Source organism: Lissotriton helveticus, chromosome 4_1, assembly GCF_964261635.1.
Source record: "Lissotriton helveticus chromosome 4_1, aLisHel1.1, whole genome shotgun sequence".
NCBI lineage: Eukaryota > Metazoa > Chordata > Amphibia > Caudata > Salamandridae > Lissotriton > Lissotriton helveticus.
Genome location: NC_136063.1, coordinates 221,321,474 through 221,339,745, shown reverse-complemented (window position 1 = coordinate 221,339,745; position 18,272 = coordinate 221,321,474). Strand labels below are relative to the sequence as shown.

Here is an 18,272-nt window from a genome sequence, read left to right as displayed (position 1 = left end):
GGTCCGTGGCTGCATTGACTGTTGTTACAATCCACATCGGGCATATTGTTACTTTTTCCCATTATTTAGTAAATGCATGCTTTTCACTTGTGACTGATCTTAGGGCAGTGCAATAGTTGAAGCAAGGAAACTTGGAAGCAATTGTTCACCAGAGTATGACTCTCTAGTGGTCAGCCTACAGCAGCTCTAATTTAAATTTCACATTACAAACTAATTAGACAATTATTAATGCCTCAAGATCACATGGTAATTTCACTTATGATGATTATAAAAAGTGAACTGCTATGATAGTAATTACTATGCAATATAATTTGTTTTTGTTTATTGTTATAGTAATAAGAACCATGCAAATTACAAATTGGCAGTATCAAACCACAGATTTCTTTCGAGGCTGTATTTTTGTCTTCCAATTAACAGTAAAATACTTTGACATTCAATGAAAATAACTGCAATGCCAACATTTTCGAAACCTCTCCCCAACAGTAATGAATTTAACAATATCATTTCATAGTTTTGTGAATACATTTTGTTTAGAAACACAGTTAAATGAGGGATCCAACTGCTGTAATTTTAACAATGAGCTTCATTTACAATTCATGCATCATCACTAGATACATTTTCAATTCCAGTTTCGATTAATTGACCTATTTTAATTATTAATTACAGACATTAGCATGCTTATCTAAAAGGTTACAATGTCTTTTGACGATTGCTTGAGGCATTGCATTTATTCTTGCATATTTTACTAAACTTTCCATCAAATACATTTACGCATTTATAGAAATGGTCTGGTAACCAATCTGTGTGAGTTATGTGCAGATCAGTGCCGTGCACCTCATTGGTAAAACAAAACAGGCTCCGGTGCTCGTGTAAATTGACTTAAAGGACATATCAGTTCATTAATTGCGGTCTGTCACTATTACCTTTTCTTAATGGTAAAGTAAGACATTGATTCAATCAATTAATCAGTACATTTGTAGAGCGCACTACTCACCCGTCAGGGTCTCAAGGCGCTGGGGGTCCTGCTACTGCTTGAATGACCAGGTCTTAAGGAGTTTCCGGAAGGCCAACAGGTCCTGGGTCTGTCGAAGGCGAATGAGGAGGGTATTCCAGGTTTTGGAAGCGAGGTGGGAAAATGACCTGCCGCCGGCTGTTGCTTGATGGATGCGGGGGACTGTTGCGAGGGCGAGGTCAGCTGAGCGAAGCTGGTGGTTTGGGGTGTAGAAGGTGAGACGTTCGTTGAGGTACACTGGTCCGGCGTTGTGGAGGGCTTTATGAGCGTGGGTGAGGAGCTTGAAGGTGATCCTCTGGTTGACGGGGAGCCACTGTAGGTCTTTCAGGTGGGCTGTGAAGTGGCTGTGGTGGGGAGGTTGAGGACGTGGTTTTCGGCTTTGTTTCGTATCTAGCCGCCATTTTGTGCTTAGCCGCCATTTTGTGTTGCCTCACTCAGGCAGCACGGCGAACGCGGTCTTTTTGCTTTTTCAGCTGCTACGTGTCCCTCTGTTAAAGAGTAACCCCTGTCCTTGTTTACGAAACCGATGTCAGGGCCTGGCCGAGTTTGCTAAATCCATGTCTAGACTCATTAATCCTTACTATACTCCACTGTTTGGGTCTCACCATTCTTCCTGACTTTATCTTATTTGACTGACCTTCGCTATTCTCTCTGTGTATTCTCTTGTTACATAAACTATCCTTTGAAGCATTCAAACATGTTCTACCACCTGCAAATTGAATTACGGGCACTAGTGTTGATTAACTTGAGGGGAGGAGAGCACACGGGGTCTGAAAGAAAGGTGTGTTTTGGACATCCGATAGCTTGTTTTCGAACTATTCCTATTTGTCAGTTTTGTATGTTTTGGGAGTGGGTATTGTAAATGTATATACTATATAAGATTGTGCGCCACGGATTAAAGGGGCAGTCTCCTGAGAACCTACCCTTAGGGTACTTCGTGGACAACTGTGCTTAGCTGCAGCTAATTATTCTGTTTTCTATGCCCAACAGAGTGTCTCGTGTCTCTGTTCGACCAGGCAGGTGAACCAGGAGATTATAGGTGTGCCCTGGGCTGCTTGGCCCATAAGGTCAGGTTCTCCAATTGACGGCCCAACGTGTGGGCGACTTCAGTGGTAGTGGTTCAGCCCGAGGGTCGTGAGGAGCTTCGCAAGAAAATTCTGGAGGATTTGCGCACCACGTGAGCGACCCCTGTATGTCGAAGTGGACCGAAAGTCTTTTGAAGCACGGCTACTCCTTTCCGACGGCTGCTGACGACTGCTGGCCTGACTGTCACCCTGCCTTGGCCCTCTGGTGATGATTGGTATCGCGAGACGTTAGACGGAAATCTGTTGGCGTGTGAAAACATCTAGTTAAGTATTCGTGGGTAGCGCCCACTCTTTGTTTTGGTTTTTGTTATTCGATTAGTGCACTTATCGAAGCCGAGGGGTAAGTACGTTTGTGCTGTGACTATATTGTCCTAAAACCTCTCGACGTTTGAAGAATCCAGTCCATTACGAAATGCCTGGATTTAGTAAGTTTAGGAAATTCTGTTGCTTTGGTTGCTCGAGGGATTCCCGGCTAGAGGATTCTTGTCCTATTCCTGCGGTTGGAACTCCCACTTACAAGCTCTATTCGAAACATGGTATTGGTCCTATTATTTTTAACGAAACATGGATCCGATGTACGAAAAAAGATGGTGTTTTGCAGTGGCCACAAAATGGTAGCTTTGAGCCTGATATATTAAATAATTTGGAAACGTTTCTATTTAAAAGAAAAGCCCGGCCGGCAATGTTTGACTCTTTTCGCCTATGGCATAAGGAAGCCAAACAGAAAGAAATTAAGCAAATGAAGAAAGATAAAAAGGAGCAAAGTATGACAATTTTACAGGTTGCCCAACAGTTTAAAAATTATGAGACTGACCAGATAATTGAAGTTTCAGAGAGACAGCATCGTATGGCAATAGATAGATGTTATCCCGTGTTGCCTACTTCCTCAAAGAGTAAGGGTCCTGATGAAGATCCTTTCATGTCCCATTTATTGACATTACCTCCACCTTATGTATTAGGCGCTAACGCACCCCCATTACAACCTGCTGCTAATCCAGTTATTCCAGTTCCTGCACATTTGCCTCTTCCAGTAATTCCACCTCCGCCTCCTTTGCCACCGACTTCTGTACCTCAACCTTCTGTGCTTCAGTTTCCTTTATCTTCAGTCTCTTTGGCTACTAGTTCTTCTCCTGTTTTACAGAATACGTTATCTCCTGTTCTAGTGTCAGATTCCCCTACAGCTCGACAACGATTAGTTAACACTGTTTCCGGTCTCTTGTCACCTTTTCTTGGACCTCTTTCTTTTTCTCCTGCTTCGTCTCAAAGGCAATCTCGTAGTCAGATTCCATATTTAGAAGAGCGGATTAAATTAGATTCTCTCGCTCATAAGTGGATCATGAGTAATTTACAGTATAGTGTGCGTGATATTTTAGACACTTTTCTTCAAAGGAATGCGCCTATGCAGAGGTACGTTTTTAATGTTATGTGTAACACTCCTATCAAGGGGTGGGGAGATATGGATTTGGATTTACCTCCTCAGGGTGTGTTCGAGATACAGGATCAATTTGACAAGGGACTTATTGTGGGTCCTGATGTAGAGCATGCTGTTCAAAAGCTTGTTGCTTTCCGGTCTTCCTTTTTCTCTCAAACTTCTCTTGAACCTGATCCTGCGGTTCGTCGTAAAACAGCACAATATCCTATGCGAGAAGTTCCTCCAATATGGAGAGATGGAGATGCAAACGCTAATCCGCCTATTCCAGCTCATTTTCAGCGTATATGGGTACATAATCCTTGGAAAAGATCGGAAGTGTTGGCACTTAAACAGTCCTTACCGGACCCTCGTAAGAACCCTGCTGGGTATTATAAAGAGTTGTCTCAGACTGTTGATGCGTGTATCATGAATTTGGCAGATATTGATCTACTGATGGGAAATGTAGTCCCACAAGCTCTATGGGCTAAAATTCGTAGGGAAGATCATGATCAAGCTTTAGGTGGAAATTGGGCTGCTATAACGGCCGCAGATGAAGAACAAATAGGTGGTGCCAAACCCGATGATTTGATCACGGAATTACCCGGTAGAATAATAGCTCTTATGAAAACGATGATGCCTGCTGTACGCGTTAACTGGGATAAGTTAGCGTCGTGCAAACAAAAGACAGATGAAAGTGTCTCCGACTTCTTTACTCATTTTGAAGAAACTTTCATCGACCATAGTGGTCAAGATCTGAGTACTGAAGGTGGACAGCGATTAATTGTAGACAAATTTGTTTTTTAATTTACTTCCAGAGCTATCGCATAAATTGAAACAATCAGAAAGTTCATGGGCCGTTTCCTCGACTGCCCAGATATTAGCTACTGCTCACTATTATGAGAATAGGGATAAGGAAGAAAAAGAAAAGGCAGAGAAGAAAATTCTTTTGCTACAGGCTTATTCCCCTCGTTCTGACCAGTCCCAATAGCAACAGTCGCCACAGCTCCAACGATTGTTGCAGAAACCTACATCTTTTGTTCCACGAGCTCAGTTAGGTCCTAATCAATGCGCCTATTGTAAAGAAGAAGGTCATTTTAAGATTAATTGTCCGATTTTATTACAACGCACTGGTGGACAATATGTGCCACGAGGTCGTGGTGGTGTTCAGTCAGCACCTAGGGGTAGAGGGCGAGGTGTGTTATCTCAAGGACAGCGTTCCTTACCACCGCAGAATACTATGAACTATTTTGATCAACAGAATTCTAATTCTGCGCAATATTATAATGACGATTACTATGCAGAGAGTGAAAGTCCCGATTTTCACACTAGCTAGGACAGCCATAGACAAAGTAAGGGAGTCGTATCAGTTCCAGTGGATCAGAATGGACCTTATGTTGATGTTGTAGCATTGGGTGTTATGGAACCATTTCTTTTGGATACTGGTGCAATGAGAAGTTTGTGATAATGTCTCCTTTAAGAGAGAACTTTCTGATGTATGTGTGACATCATGAAAGATTCTTTCTGGAGGAGTTGAAGCTGAAGGTCATTGACAGCTGTATCTAAATAAACCAGCTCTTCAATCAAACTGGAAATCAAGCATGATTACTAAATTTTTCATGGCGACAAGGACAACTAGATCACTGCGCAGGGGGCGGTGTATGCAATGACCTTCACCCTTGGATTCAAGCGGTAAACTGGAATAATTCTAGGGAATTACATTGAAAACCGTGAGTTCGTATTCGTTATATGGTGCTTCATTTTGGATAATTCATGGACTAATCTAATTTAAAGCAATAGATGAAGAAGAATTTCGAAATTTCCGAAATTAATTAACTGGGCGATTTATTGAGCCTTTTAACTTTGGCTCGTTTGACTTCGTTTTCTTTACTTACTTGTTTCTCATCTAAACGGCGCTTAATTTACTCATCTGTGGAATGGTCGAGTAATTTAATTTCTTTAATCTTAAATTGATCTGAATATCGTGTCGTTGTGAAGTCAAGCGTTTGGAAAGGCTCGTGCTGGTGCGCCCGCCGTCAACTATATTTAAAGATAAACATCGCGTTCGAGCAGGCTCGTGTTGGGAATGCCTGCTGAGATGCTAATTGAAAAATAAACACCGCGTGCGGAGGAGCGCAGATAGAAGCTCGTGCCAGAGCCTGCGGCTAAAAGTGAGCGAAGCCCGTGCTCAAGTGATTGCTGCGTTACCAAGTGTAACCAACGTGAACGAAACCGTGGTCAAAAGGTTGCTGCCTTTCTAAACGTAAAGAAATGTCGCGCATAGCAAGCAGTGCCCTCACCTAGAGAGAGCGCTACCGTTAGAATAATCACGTATCTCCACTGTAGATTACATATCTAGTTGTTGTCGCGCATTGCTTACTTTACCCGTGTTGAAGAATTCAAAGCAGCTGACTCTGTTGAAGCGCACGATATTATCTGGAACTGTATTACTCCACTCCTAAGCCAATTTTCAACTTCTTTGACAAGGTCATTTCCTGTTCCTAAAATAGTAGAAAAGAAAACAGGACTCATTTAAAAGAAACAATAGAAGGACTGCGTACTGCATTTACAATGGCTCCTCTATAAACACAGGCATTTTTACAATAGTAAAAAAGAAGGAAGGAGCAGTTCAAGCGGTTATTATTTTAGATAATTATTTTAAATTCTTATTTTAATTCATTATTTTAGTTTATTATAATAGTTTATTGTATTAATTTTTTGTGGTATTTTATTGTTTTAGATTTATTGCAGCTATGTCTGATCAAGGGATGTCAGCACCACCAAACTTTTTACCGGTCCCGGGTGAACCGTCTGTTCCCTGGAAAAGGTGGAAAAATATATTTTTCACTTATTTGTTAGCAATTGGTGGGGATAAGTATGGTCCTTTGAGGAGACAGGCAATTTTATTACATCATCTCGGAAAGGAAGGTAGAAGAATATATGATGATCTACCAGAGATTCCCTTAGGGATTGGAAATGGACATCCAATTAATGTGTATGACATGTCCCTTATGATGTTGGAGAAGCATTTTACTCCTAAATTAAATGTAGTTTTTGAACGGCATAGATTTTTCTGTCGCTCACAGTCCCAAGACGAAGATATTATAAACTATGTGGCTGCTTTACGAGGGCTAGCAGTAACTTGTGAGTTCAGGCTTTAATGGAATCTCTGATTCGTGATCAAATTGTTAGATGCACGAAAAATAAGAAGATCAGGGAGAGACTTCTATCTTTGGATCCCAGTCTTGATGAGGCTATTCAAATCGCAAGAAGTATGGAGAATACTGATGTTTGGTTAAAAGAAATTGATGTTGGGAGGCCAAGTAACAAGATTTCAGAAAAGGATGTGGTTGCAATTGATGTAGAAGAGGTAAGAGTCAAGAAGGAGACTAAAGCTTTTGAAAATAAGACTGGTACAAATAAATTACCTGAGAGAAGAACAATTACTTGTTATAGGTGTGGTGGGCCTGGACATATTGCCACGAGTCCAACCTGTGGAGCAAGAAATTCAATTTGTAGAACTTGTGGTAAGCGTGGTCATCTAGCTAAAATGTGTAGAACAAAATTACGTCATGTGCAACAATCTAATGTTAAAGTAGTAGAAGATCTTGGTGAGATACATGAAGATGTGATAGTTGCAATTGATGAATTTGATATTTTCAATGAAACCTGTAATGACAATGAACATGATGTTAATAATGCTAAGAGTAACGAAGAGAAAGCACTGACAAGCTTGAAAAACCACATTGTGATGTCATGATTGGGAAATCAGTAGTAAGGGTCTTAGTTGATTCTGGAAGTTTGTTCACTATAATTAGTAAAACAGCTTTCATAGAACATCTAAAAGGACGAATGGGTGATCTTCTACGATCTGACATAAAAGCGGTTGGCTATGGAGGAAAGACTATCAATATTGTTGGTATGTTATGGAATGATATTGTTTTCAAAGGAAATGCTGTTCATGGGAGAGTATACATATCTGAAGATGGTTCTAATTTATTAGGTTGGCGGCACCAAAAGGATCTGAATATAATTCTCAATCCCAATAGTCACGAACCAGTTATGGTTGTGGAGAGAGTGAGTGAAATTGATGTGGAATGGGGTGAAAAATGTATATCTAGATTTCCAAATGTTTTTACTGACAGTTTGGGTTTACTAAAGGGTTTCACACACCGCATAATTTTGAAGAAGAATGCAGTGCCTTTGGTGTATAAAGTTAGATCCATTCCTCTCCTTATGAGGGAACCTCTTCAACTAGAACTGAATAAATTATTAGAATGTAAGATCATTGAACCTATAGAATCATCAGAGTGGCTTTTCCCCATCGTAGTCGCCCCTAAGGAAGGTAATAAAATTTGCTTGTGCATCGATCTTCGAGACTTAATTAAAACATCTGGGTAGATCGGCAGCCTCTTCCTAATATTGGGGAAATGTTGAGTGGAATGAGTGGTGGTAACGTTTTTTCAGTTTTAGATATGTCGGCTGCCTACCACCAAGTAAATTTACATCCTGAGTCAAGAGCCCTAACATCCTTTGTTACTCCACTAGGTGCGTTCAGATATTGTCGAATGCCTTTCGGATTAGCTTCTGCTTCTGCAGTTTTCCAAAGGATTATGCACAATATTTTTAAAGGGATGGATAGGATATTGTGTTTCCAAGATGATATCCTAGTGGTGGGGGAATCTTATGAAAAACATGATGAGCTTTTATATGAAGTCTTGAAGAGAATTGATGAACATGGCATGACCATTAAGAAAGAGAAATGTCAATTGAGGAAGGACCAAGTAAACTATTTAGGACACAAGATATCTGGTGAGGGTATCAAACCAAAGAACAGCATTATAAAAGCTATTGTTGAGGCTCAGAGGCCTGGAGACAAGGATTTATTAAGATCTTTTCTGGGTCTAGCGGAGTACTGCTCGAAATTTGTTTCAAATTTTTCAGATTTGGTTGAGCCGATGAGGGCGTTGTTGAAAAAAGGTGTTGAATTCGTGTGGAGTCAAAACTGTGAAGTAGCGTTTAAAAAGGTCAAAGACTCTTTGATTTGTGCTCCCGTGTTGAGCCATTTTGATATCCATAAGAAAACTGTGTTGACGACAGATGCTAGTAATGTTGGTTTGGGTGCCATTTTAACACAGTATGTTGATGGGGAGGAGAAGATAATTGGATATGCATCTCGTCGTCTGCAAGGTGCTGAGAAATCTTATTCGACAATAGAGAAGGAAGCATTAGGTTGTTGTTGGGCAATGCATCATTTCAAGTTTTATCTCTGGGGTTTGCCTTTTATGCTTAGGACAGATCATAAGCCGCTGCTGTATATCTTTAGAGGTGGTAAAGGTTTAGAAGGAAACGTGACTCCTCGAATTTCCAGATGGCTTTTGTCAGTAATGGACATGAATTTTACGATTGATTTTGTGAGAGGGAAGAAGAATACTGTGGCTGACTGTTTGTCTCGTATGCCGATTATGGAGGAGGAAAAGATCTCTTCTTTGGTTGAAGTAGATGTCATGTCAGGTGGTTCTGAAGATGGTTTGGCCTTGAAAAGCGAGGATTGGACTGTGGCCTTGGAAGGTGATGAGTTGTGTGCAAATTTAAAGGGTGCTATAACTAATGGATGGAGAGATATGTTAAACTTGGATGGTGAGTTGAAACAATATGTTAAAGTAAAAGATCAGTTGAGTATTGTCTCTGGAAGAGTTCTAAGATGTAATAGAATTAGACCACCAAAAATGTTGAGACCAAGATTGATTAGTTTGGTGCACGAAGGTCATCTTGGTAGAAGTATGTGCAAAAGAAGATTGAGGCAAAGCTTTTGGTGGCCAGAACTGGACAAAGAGGTTGAAATGGTAGTTAAGGATTGCTTTCCATGTAGTAACAGTGACAAATGTAAGGTTATACGTGAACCACCTTTGGGAAGTGTAAAGGTTCCTGACCGTCCATGGGAAAAGTTAGCCTTTGACTTTTTGGGGCCTGTTGAAAAGTTGGGCACTAGAAGTAGATTCTTGATTGTTTTAGTAGATTATCATAGTAAATGGTTCACTTTAAAACCGGTTGAGAACATTACAGCAGCAAAAGTAATTGAGTTTTTAAAAGAAATATTCATGGAGGAAGGAATTCCTAGAACACTTGTTACTGACAATGGAGTACAATTAGGGTCTAGCATGATGAAAAGATTTCTTGGTGACTTTGGAATTAAACATGTTCAGGTAGCATTGTTCAGGCCACAGGCTAATGGCCTTGTTGAGAGAGTTAATAGAATTGTAATGGACAATATTCAATTATCATTGGCAAATGGTTTAAATTGGAGAGAGGAGTTAAACAGGATGATGTGGGCACATCGAGTAACTTCCCATTCTGTTACAGGAATTTCTCCTTTCATTGCATTGAAAGGGAGAGAACCTGCCACCAAAGAATCACCTATTTGGTTAAGGAGGAAAGATTAAGTTTGGGTGGATCGTGAGTGCATGGCAGAAAGGATGGAAGATTCTTATGTTAAGAACAAGGAAAGTTATGATAAAAGGAAAAGTGTGAAAGTTGTGAGTATAGAGGTTGGTGATTGGGTCGTTGTGAAGAAGGCTGGATTTGTTAAAAAAGGAGAAAGTAAATATTCCCAACCTCGAAAAGTAATTAAGGTCATGGGTTCTGTTGCAAAATTAGATAATGGAAAAATCTGGAGTTTGGGAAGAATATGCAAAATCAATTCTCATTTTTCTTAAAGTACATCTGAAATAGTATATGTAGTTTAGTATTTATGATAGTAACATTGTTTGTAACATCTATTTGTTATTATAGGAAATTAGTCAATTGTTTTCAATTTGTTATGAGGGGGAGATGTGTGATAATGTCTCCTTTAAGAGAGAACTTTCTGATGTATGTGTGACATCATGAAAGATTATTTCTGGAGGAGTTGAAGCTGAAGGTCATTGACAGCTGTATCTAAATAAACCAGCTCTTCAATCAAACAGGAAATCAAGCGTGATTACTACATAGTTCTATTATGCACTCCAAACTCCCTGGGGCACCTTTGTCTGGCTTACCAAATGTTTCTGTAGGATTCTCTGGCGCCCCAGTTAGTAAGCCTATTTCCTGTCCTCTGCCTATTTCCATTGGTCCTTATGATTTAGAAGCTCCGCTTCTTTTGATGACAGGTTGCGGAGAGAACTGTATTGTTCCCCCTCTGGTGTACATCTTGCTTTGGGTGATAAATTGACTTCTCCGATGTATGTGTCTCAAGACCAACTGCCACTTGAACTGCGTTCACTTCCTGCCACACTTTGGGCTACGGGTCCGAATGATGTTGGTTTGCTTCAAATTCCACCTTACGTGATTACTCTTAAGCCTGATGTTAAGTTGTCACGCATTCCTCAATACAAGATTTCTAATGATGGTGAGAGAGCTTTGTTGGCTATTGTTTGTGACTTGGTTCAGAAGGGCGTGGTCGAAGAGACCAGCGGAAATGTTTGCAATAGCCCTGTTCTGCCTGTTCTTAAGCGTACTGATCCTTCCAAGCCTCCCGTGTATCGTTTTGTGATTGATCTCCAAGAGGTCAATAAAATTGTTGTCCCTCAGTTTCCTGTTGTCCTGGATATTACTGCTCTACTTACTATGGTTCCTGCTTCGGCAGCTTGGTTTTTGGTCATCGATCTCAAAAATGCTTTCTTTAGCATTCCTATTGCTAAAGAGAGTAGGGATCTCTTTGGTTTCTCTCTCGGAGACCGAAGCTTCCGATTTAAACGTGTACCCCAAGGCTATTGTGAGAGTCCCTCCATCTATAGTCAGGCTTTGAAATGTTAGCTTGATACTTTCTCCTTGCCTTCAGGTGCTACTCTCATTCAATATGTGGATGATTTGCTAGTGGCTGCCGATTCGGAAGATGTTTGTAAAAATTCGACTGTGTTGCTCTTGCAACATTTGTCTGATTTACATCATAAGGTGTCACCTTCTAAATTACAATATTGCCGCCAAGAGGTTACCTATTTAGGTCATCTCTTGTCGAAGGAGGGAAGGCGATTGATCCCAGAACGTATCCATGCGATTGCACGAATGTCTGTACCATCCACACAAAGAGAGGTGCGTGCTTTCTTAGGCATTACCTCTTATTGTAGACAATGGATCCCGAATTTTTCCCTTTTGGCCAAACCTTTGTTGGCGCTCACTCTGAAAGATACACCCCAACCTCTTCCTTGGACTGATGAATGTCAGAAGAGTTTTTCTGATTTACGCACTGCTTTGTGTTCTGCTCCTGTGTTGGGTACTCCAGATTATAGTAAGCCTTTCACACTCTATGTTCATGAAAGAGAAGGTTGTGCATTGTCGGTTTTGACACAACAATTTGGAGACAAACAGAGGCCATGTGCCTATTTTTCGGCTAGATTGGATCCAGTAGCCAAGGTATTACCTAGTTGTCTCAGAGCAACAGCAGCAGCGGCGATCGCTATTCGTCAATCTGCTGGATTGGTGTTAGATCATCCTCTTAATGTTATGGTGCCACATGCAGTAGATACCCTTTTGAACAAAACAAAGACGCAGCATTTAACAAGTGCTCGTTTGTCTGGATATGAGTTGACGCTTTTAGCTAGTCACATACATATCAAGAGATGTAATGTTCTGAATCCAGCAACTTTGTTACCTGTTTTGGATGATAAAAAGGTACAAGATCAGCATGATTGTTTTCTTCGCACAGAAGAAGAAACTAAAGGTCGAATTGATTTAAAAGATACGCCAGTTGCGGATCCGGATGGAATCCTGTGGGTGGATGGGTCTTGCTTTAAGCTTCCTAATGGCGAGACAACAGCAGCCTATGCTGTTACTACTCTGCACACAGTAGTAGAAACTGCACGCATTGCACAGAATTCAGCTCAAGCTGCAGAGTTAATTGCATTAACAAGAGCATGTGCGTTGGCAAAAGGAAAGAGAGTGACTGTTTATACAGATAGCCAATATGCTTTTGGTGTCGCCCATAGTTTTGGCCGTTTGTGGAAGGAAATAGGATTCTTTACCTCCCACGGCACTACAATACAGCATGGTCAGTTGGTAACTGACCTTCTTGAATCACTTGCTTTGCCTGCTCAAGTAGCGATTGTGAAGTGCATTGCGCATAAAAAGGTCACTGATGATGTGGGTCGAGGGAATGCATTTGCGGATGAAGTAGCGAGGGAAACAGCGAAGGATGTTGAAAGTCACATGTATGTCGCAGGCCCTGCGAGATGGGTCGCAGAAGGAGGTATGTGTGAAGACACAGTAGAGAGTGTGAAAATGATTCAAAAGGAAGCGACTGAGAAAGAATTGAGTAAGTGGAAAGAAAGTACGGGAATGTTGGATACGACAGGATGTTGGACGGAATTATCAGAGCACCAGCGATGGTTGTTACCAGATGCGTATGTACTACCTGTAGTTACTATGGCTCATGGACCAGTCCATATTAATGCAAGGGGTATATGTAAACTTCTAGCTCCAGTATGGCAAAATGAAGGTATTCCTAAATGTGCAGAAAATGTGGTGAAACATTGCATTGTTTGTTTAATGCACAATCCAGGAAAGGGAACTCCAACTCCAGCAGGTCACTTTGCTCCCCCTACGTATCCATTCGAGGTACTGCAAATAGATTATATTCACATGGAACGTTTTAACAGTCTCAAGTATGTCCTAGTGGTGGTTTGTGCCTTTTCCAGAAGGATAGAGGCCTACCCCCTAAAGGACAATACTGCCTTGTCCACTGCTAAGGTCCTTTTGAAGGAATTTTTCCCAAGGTTTGGTTTGCTGCGCATTGTCTGGAGTGACAATGGGAGTGAATTCGTAGGCCAAATCATGCAGAAGGTGTGTGTGGGTCTTGTAATTAGACAGAAATTCCATGCGGCAAACCATCCTCAGTCAGCGGGTCTGATAGAGTGCTATAATGGCACTCTCAAACTTAAGTTAGCAAAGATTCAGGCCAGCACAGGCCTTTCTTGGCCTGATGCCTTGCCTTTGGCACTTCTCTCAATAAGAACGACTGTTCATTCTCGTTTGGGGCTTAGCCCATACAAGATTGTTTTTGGACGCCCAAGCAATGTTTGGGGAGTCCCCAGAACCAAGAAATATTTGTACATTCCGTATCCATTGTTGCTTGACTACTTGCATGACTTCACCACTAAATTGCGTGTTATTCGTCAACAGGTCCAAAACGCTTTGCCGGAGGCCTCCTCAGATCCAGGACACTCCATCCAACCTGGGGATTGGGTGTGCCTGAAGAATTTTCAGAGGAAAAAGAACCTGGAACCTTGCTGGGGGCCGCCGAGACAAGTCTTGCTGGTCACTCGTACAGCGGTGAAGGTCGTTGGGAAGAAAAACTGGATCCACGGCGTGCACTGCAAGAGGGTACCATTGCCTTTACCTTATGACCAATGGGTCCGATAAGGTGTTGGTGACAGTGAATGCGAGAGAGTACCCAGATTTGTACCATTCAGTAGTGCACGCCTGGATTGGACAAGTTCTGAGAAAGAAGACAACGACGTTTTACAGGAAGCTGTACCTTCACGCTTGCAACTAAATACATCGGATCCAGAACTTTTGTTTAAGGACCAAACTATATCTGGCAAAACGCTGTACAACCTACGACCAAGGTTGACCAAGGACATTTGAGACTTGACATTTTATAAATTTAGTTTTTTTTTCCTTTTCCACTATCCATCAATTTGCAGGGTCACGGTAGGAGTCTTAGGCTGTGACCTGAATAGTGACTAGGTCAATAGGACTTGCAGGGTCATAGGACGGCTAACAATCACAGCCAAGTGATTAAGGAAGATTATCGTGAGCAACGCCTTTAGAGTAATGGATAAAGGAATGGAAGAGGGCGATATTAAAATGATGAAAAGAAACCATTATAAAAAACTAATGTTTAGTCGTTGTGGCGTAGCGTTATGCATTTTAGTTTGTTTATGTACTTTGTTAGCATGTTTAGGCTGGGTTGTACACGTTATACAGCCAAAACCCACTCCTACTTCTGTCTCCTTGATTCCTTCTACTACTATTTCTCCGCACAAATTCTATGCACTTCCAGACCATGAAAAGATGAGGAGAACGGAGTATCTAAATAATTCATTTATCCAATTGTTACATCAACATCAATTGGTAGTGAATACTACTGACTGTTGGGTCTGTGGGCTCATGCCCCACAATACAGAAAGAGGAATGCGTACTTAGTTCTCCCATTTTCCTATGAAGGCTCTTCTTGGGCTTATCTGGCTATGTTCTCTAATGCATACCAGAATCAACTTTGATGCCCTCCGGGTGGGTCCTATATTGGTGGAGTAGATTTTAGTCACAGTCCTTTGATAAAGGGAATAGTAACGATGGCAAAAATTGCTGACATTAGTAAAATTCCCAAAGATGAGAAGCAAGCATATTATGGGTGGAATGTGACTCGTTATATCACTAGCCTCACTGACAAGGTTAAACAGAGATCTTTACCAATTTGGACTATACCTCACAAAGGCAATTTGTGTTTACAAATCAATGGACAGAACACTAAGATTAAACAGGAAAAGAGTAATTGTTCCCATACATACGTTTACACACCCTTGGTTTCTTAACCGTTAGTACCATCCCAAGGTACATATTTTATCTGCCATGATAGAGCCTATACATAGCTTCCCACATATTTCTCGGGAACATGTTATATAGCTTTTCTTCTTCCTCCAACATATACTGCTCCTGCAGATCACCATAGGGCGAGATATGGTAGAGGGGTTATTGATTCTGAAGACACAGCTGGACAAGAGGGAGGAGATTTCTTAAAAGTGTTTCTTCCCTTCCGGGGTCCAATAGTTAACAGCCGAAACATCAGACGTCTGGTCAGAGTAGTCGATGCTACCATAAACGTGACTTCTGGAGTATTGAATAATTTGACAGCTGAACTTCAGGCGGATCGTCTTATGACTTTACAAAACCGAATGGTTTTGGATATTGTCCTTGCAGATAGAGGAGGAGTCTGTAAACTGATTGGGTCTAGTTGCTGTGTTTACGTTCCTGATAACGCCCCAACAGTATACCAAGCCATCTCTGAGCTACATGTCATTTCCGAGTCCATTCATCAGGACACCGGAGATTGGTCTGTGATGGGATGGTTTTGGGGACTACTGTCCACATGGGGATGTAAAGTGTTAACTTTCCTTGGAGCGGTTCTAGCAATTATCTTCTCTTGTTGCCTCTCTTTGCAGTGTGGCCCAGCCATCTCTGGACTTTGTGCCACTGTATGCGTTCCAAAACCAGTCTCACAGAAAACAGAGAATATTAGAATGATATTGCAGCAACAACTCAATGACCTCATGACCATTGATATCGACTCAGACTAACATGGGTCCCTTTGTGCTTTGCCTGAGTATGGCAAAAGGAGGGTCTGAGGTTACGTGGTTTCGGCTTCGCTTCGTATCTAGCCACCATTTTGTGCTTAGCCGCCATTTTGTGTTGCCTCACTCAGGCAGCACGGCGAACGCAGTCTTTTTGCTTTTTCAGATGCTACGTGTCCCTCTGATAAAGAGTAACCCCTATCCTTGATTACGAAACCGATGTCAGGGCCTGGCCGAGTTTGCTAAATCCATGTCTAGACTCATTAACACCTTGACCGCGGCGCCAAAGCCGCGCCCTGTGCTGGACATTCCAGAACAGGGCGCGGTCGTGACGGAACCGTTCCGTCATCAGCACAGCTCAGCCGTGACTGATGACGGAACGGTTCCGTCACCAGCATGGAAGGGGTTAATCCTTACTATACTCCACTGTTTGGGTACCACCATTCTTCCTGACTTTATCTTATTTGACTGACCTTCGCTATTCTCTCTGTGTATTCTCTTGTTACACAAACTATCCTTTGAAGCATTCAAACATGTTCTACCACCTGCAAATTGAATTACGGGCACTAGTGTTGATTAACTTGAGGGGAGGAGAGCACACAGGGTCTGAAAGAAAGGTGCGCTATGGACATCCAATAGCTTGTTTTCGAACTATTCCTATTTGTCAGTTTTGTATGTTTTGGGAGTGGGTATTGTAAATGTATATACTATATAAGATTGTGCGCCACGGATTAAAGTGGCAGTCTCCTGAGAATCTACGGTACAAAAGGGGGTGGTGATGGACGGAGCATCAGAACCAATCAAACACTCACACCCTGTCAAAAGATCTGGGTTTGATCCATCACCGTTCTTTAGCCCACTCTTCCACTCCAGTTCAGACATGGCTATATGCAAATCAATCTGACCCTGTGCCTCATGGAAACAGTCCAGCCCGAACTGCCAAGCCATGCCTTCCCTGGACCGGAAACGAGCTTCCGAGGACTGGTTTCTGGCATTCCAGCCTTCTTCAGCCCGGCTTGCTTGAATCCAGTGGCAAAGTGAGCAAGGGACTCACATCTGAGCATACCCTGCCACACTTATGGCGGCCAAAAGCGGTGCAAAAGGGGGTGGTGATGGACGGAGCATCAGTACCAATCAAACACTCACACCCAGTCAAAAGATCTGGGTTTGATCCATCACCGTTCTTTAGCCCACTCTGCTACCCCAGTTCAGACATGGCTATATGCAAATCAGTCTGACCCTGTGCCTCATGGGAACAGTCCAGCCCGAACTGCCAAGCCATGCCTTCCCTGGACCGGAAACAAGCTTCCGAGGACCAGTTTCTGGCATTCCAGCCTTCTTCAGCCCGGCTTGCTTGAATCCAGTGGCAAAGTGAGCAAGGGACTCACGTCTGAGCATACCCTGCCACACTTATGGCGGCCAAAAGTGGTACAAAAGGGGGTGGTGATGGACGGAGCATCAGAACCAATCAAACACTCACACCCAGTCAAAATATCTGGGTTTGATCCATCACCGTTCTTTAGCCCACTCTGCCACCCCAGTTCAGACATGGCTATATGCAAACCAGTCTGACCCTGTGCCTCATGGGAACAGTCCAGCCCGAACTGCCAAGCCATGCCTTCCCTGGACCGGAAACAAGCTTCCGAGGACCGGTTTCTGGCATTCCAGCCTTCTTCAGCCCGGCTTGCTTGAATCCAGTGGCAAAGTGAGCAAGGGACTCACGTCTGAGCATACCCTGCCACACTTATGGCGGCCAAAAGCGGTACAAAAGGGGGTGGTGATGGACGGAGCATCAGAACCAATCAAACACTCACACCCAGTCAAAAGATCTGGGTTTGATCCATCACCGTTCTTTAGCCCACTCTGCCACCCCAGTTCAGATATGGCTATATGCAAATCAGTCTGACCCTGTGCCTCGTGGGAACAGTCCAGCCCGAACTGCCAAGCCATGCCTTCCCTGGAAAGGAAACAAGCTTCCAAGGACCGGTTTCTGGCAATCCAGCCTTCTTCAGCCGGGCTTTCTTGAATCCAGTGGCAAAGTGAGCAAGGGACTCACTTCTGAGCATACCCTGCCACACTTATGGCGGCCAAAAGCGGTTCAAAAGGGGGTGGTGATGGACGGAGCATCAGAACCAATCAAACACTCACACCCAGTCAAAAGATCTGGGTTTGATCCATCAACGTTCTTTAGCCCACTCTGCCACCCCAGTTCAGACATGGCTATATGCAAATCAGTCTGACCCTGTGCATCATGGGAACAGTCCACCCCGAACTGCCAAGCCATGCCTTCCCTGGACATGAAACAAGCTTCCGAGGACCGGTTTCTGGCATTCCAGCCTTCTTCAGCCCGGCTTGCTTGAATCCAGTGGCAACGTGAGCAAGGAACTAACGTCTGAGCATACCCTGCCACACTTTTGGTGGCCAAAAGCGGTACAAAAGGG

At 42.6% G+C, this 18,272-nt stretch overlaps 1 pseudogene; it reads left to right on the top strand.

The window, feature by feature from the left end:
• Window positions 1–6,258: 6,258 nt before the first annotated feature.
• On the top strand, window positions 6,259–7,265 carry LOC144827979 (uncharacterized; annotated as a pseudogene).
• The last annotated feature ends 11,007 nt before the right edge of the window (window positions 7,266–18,272 follow it).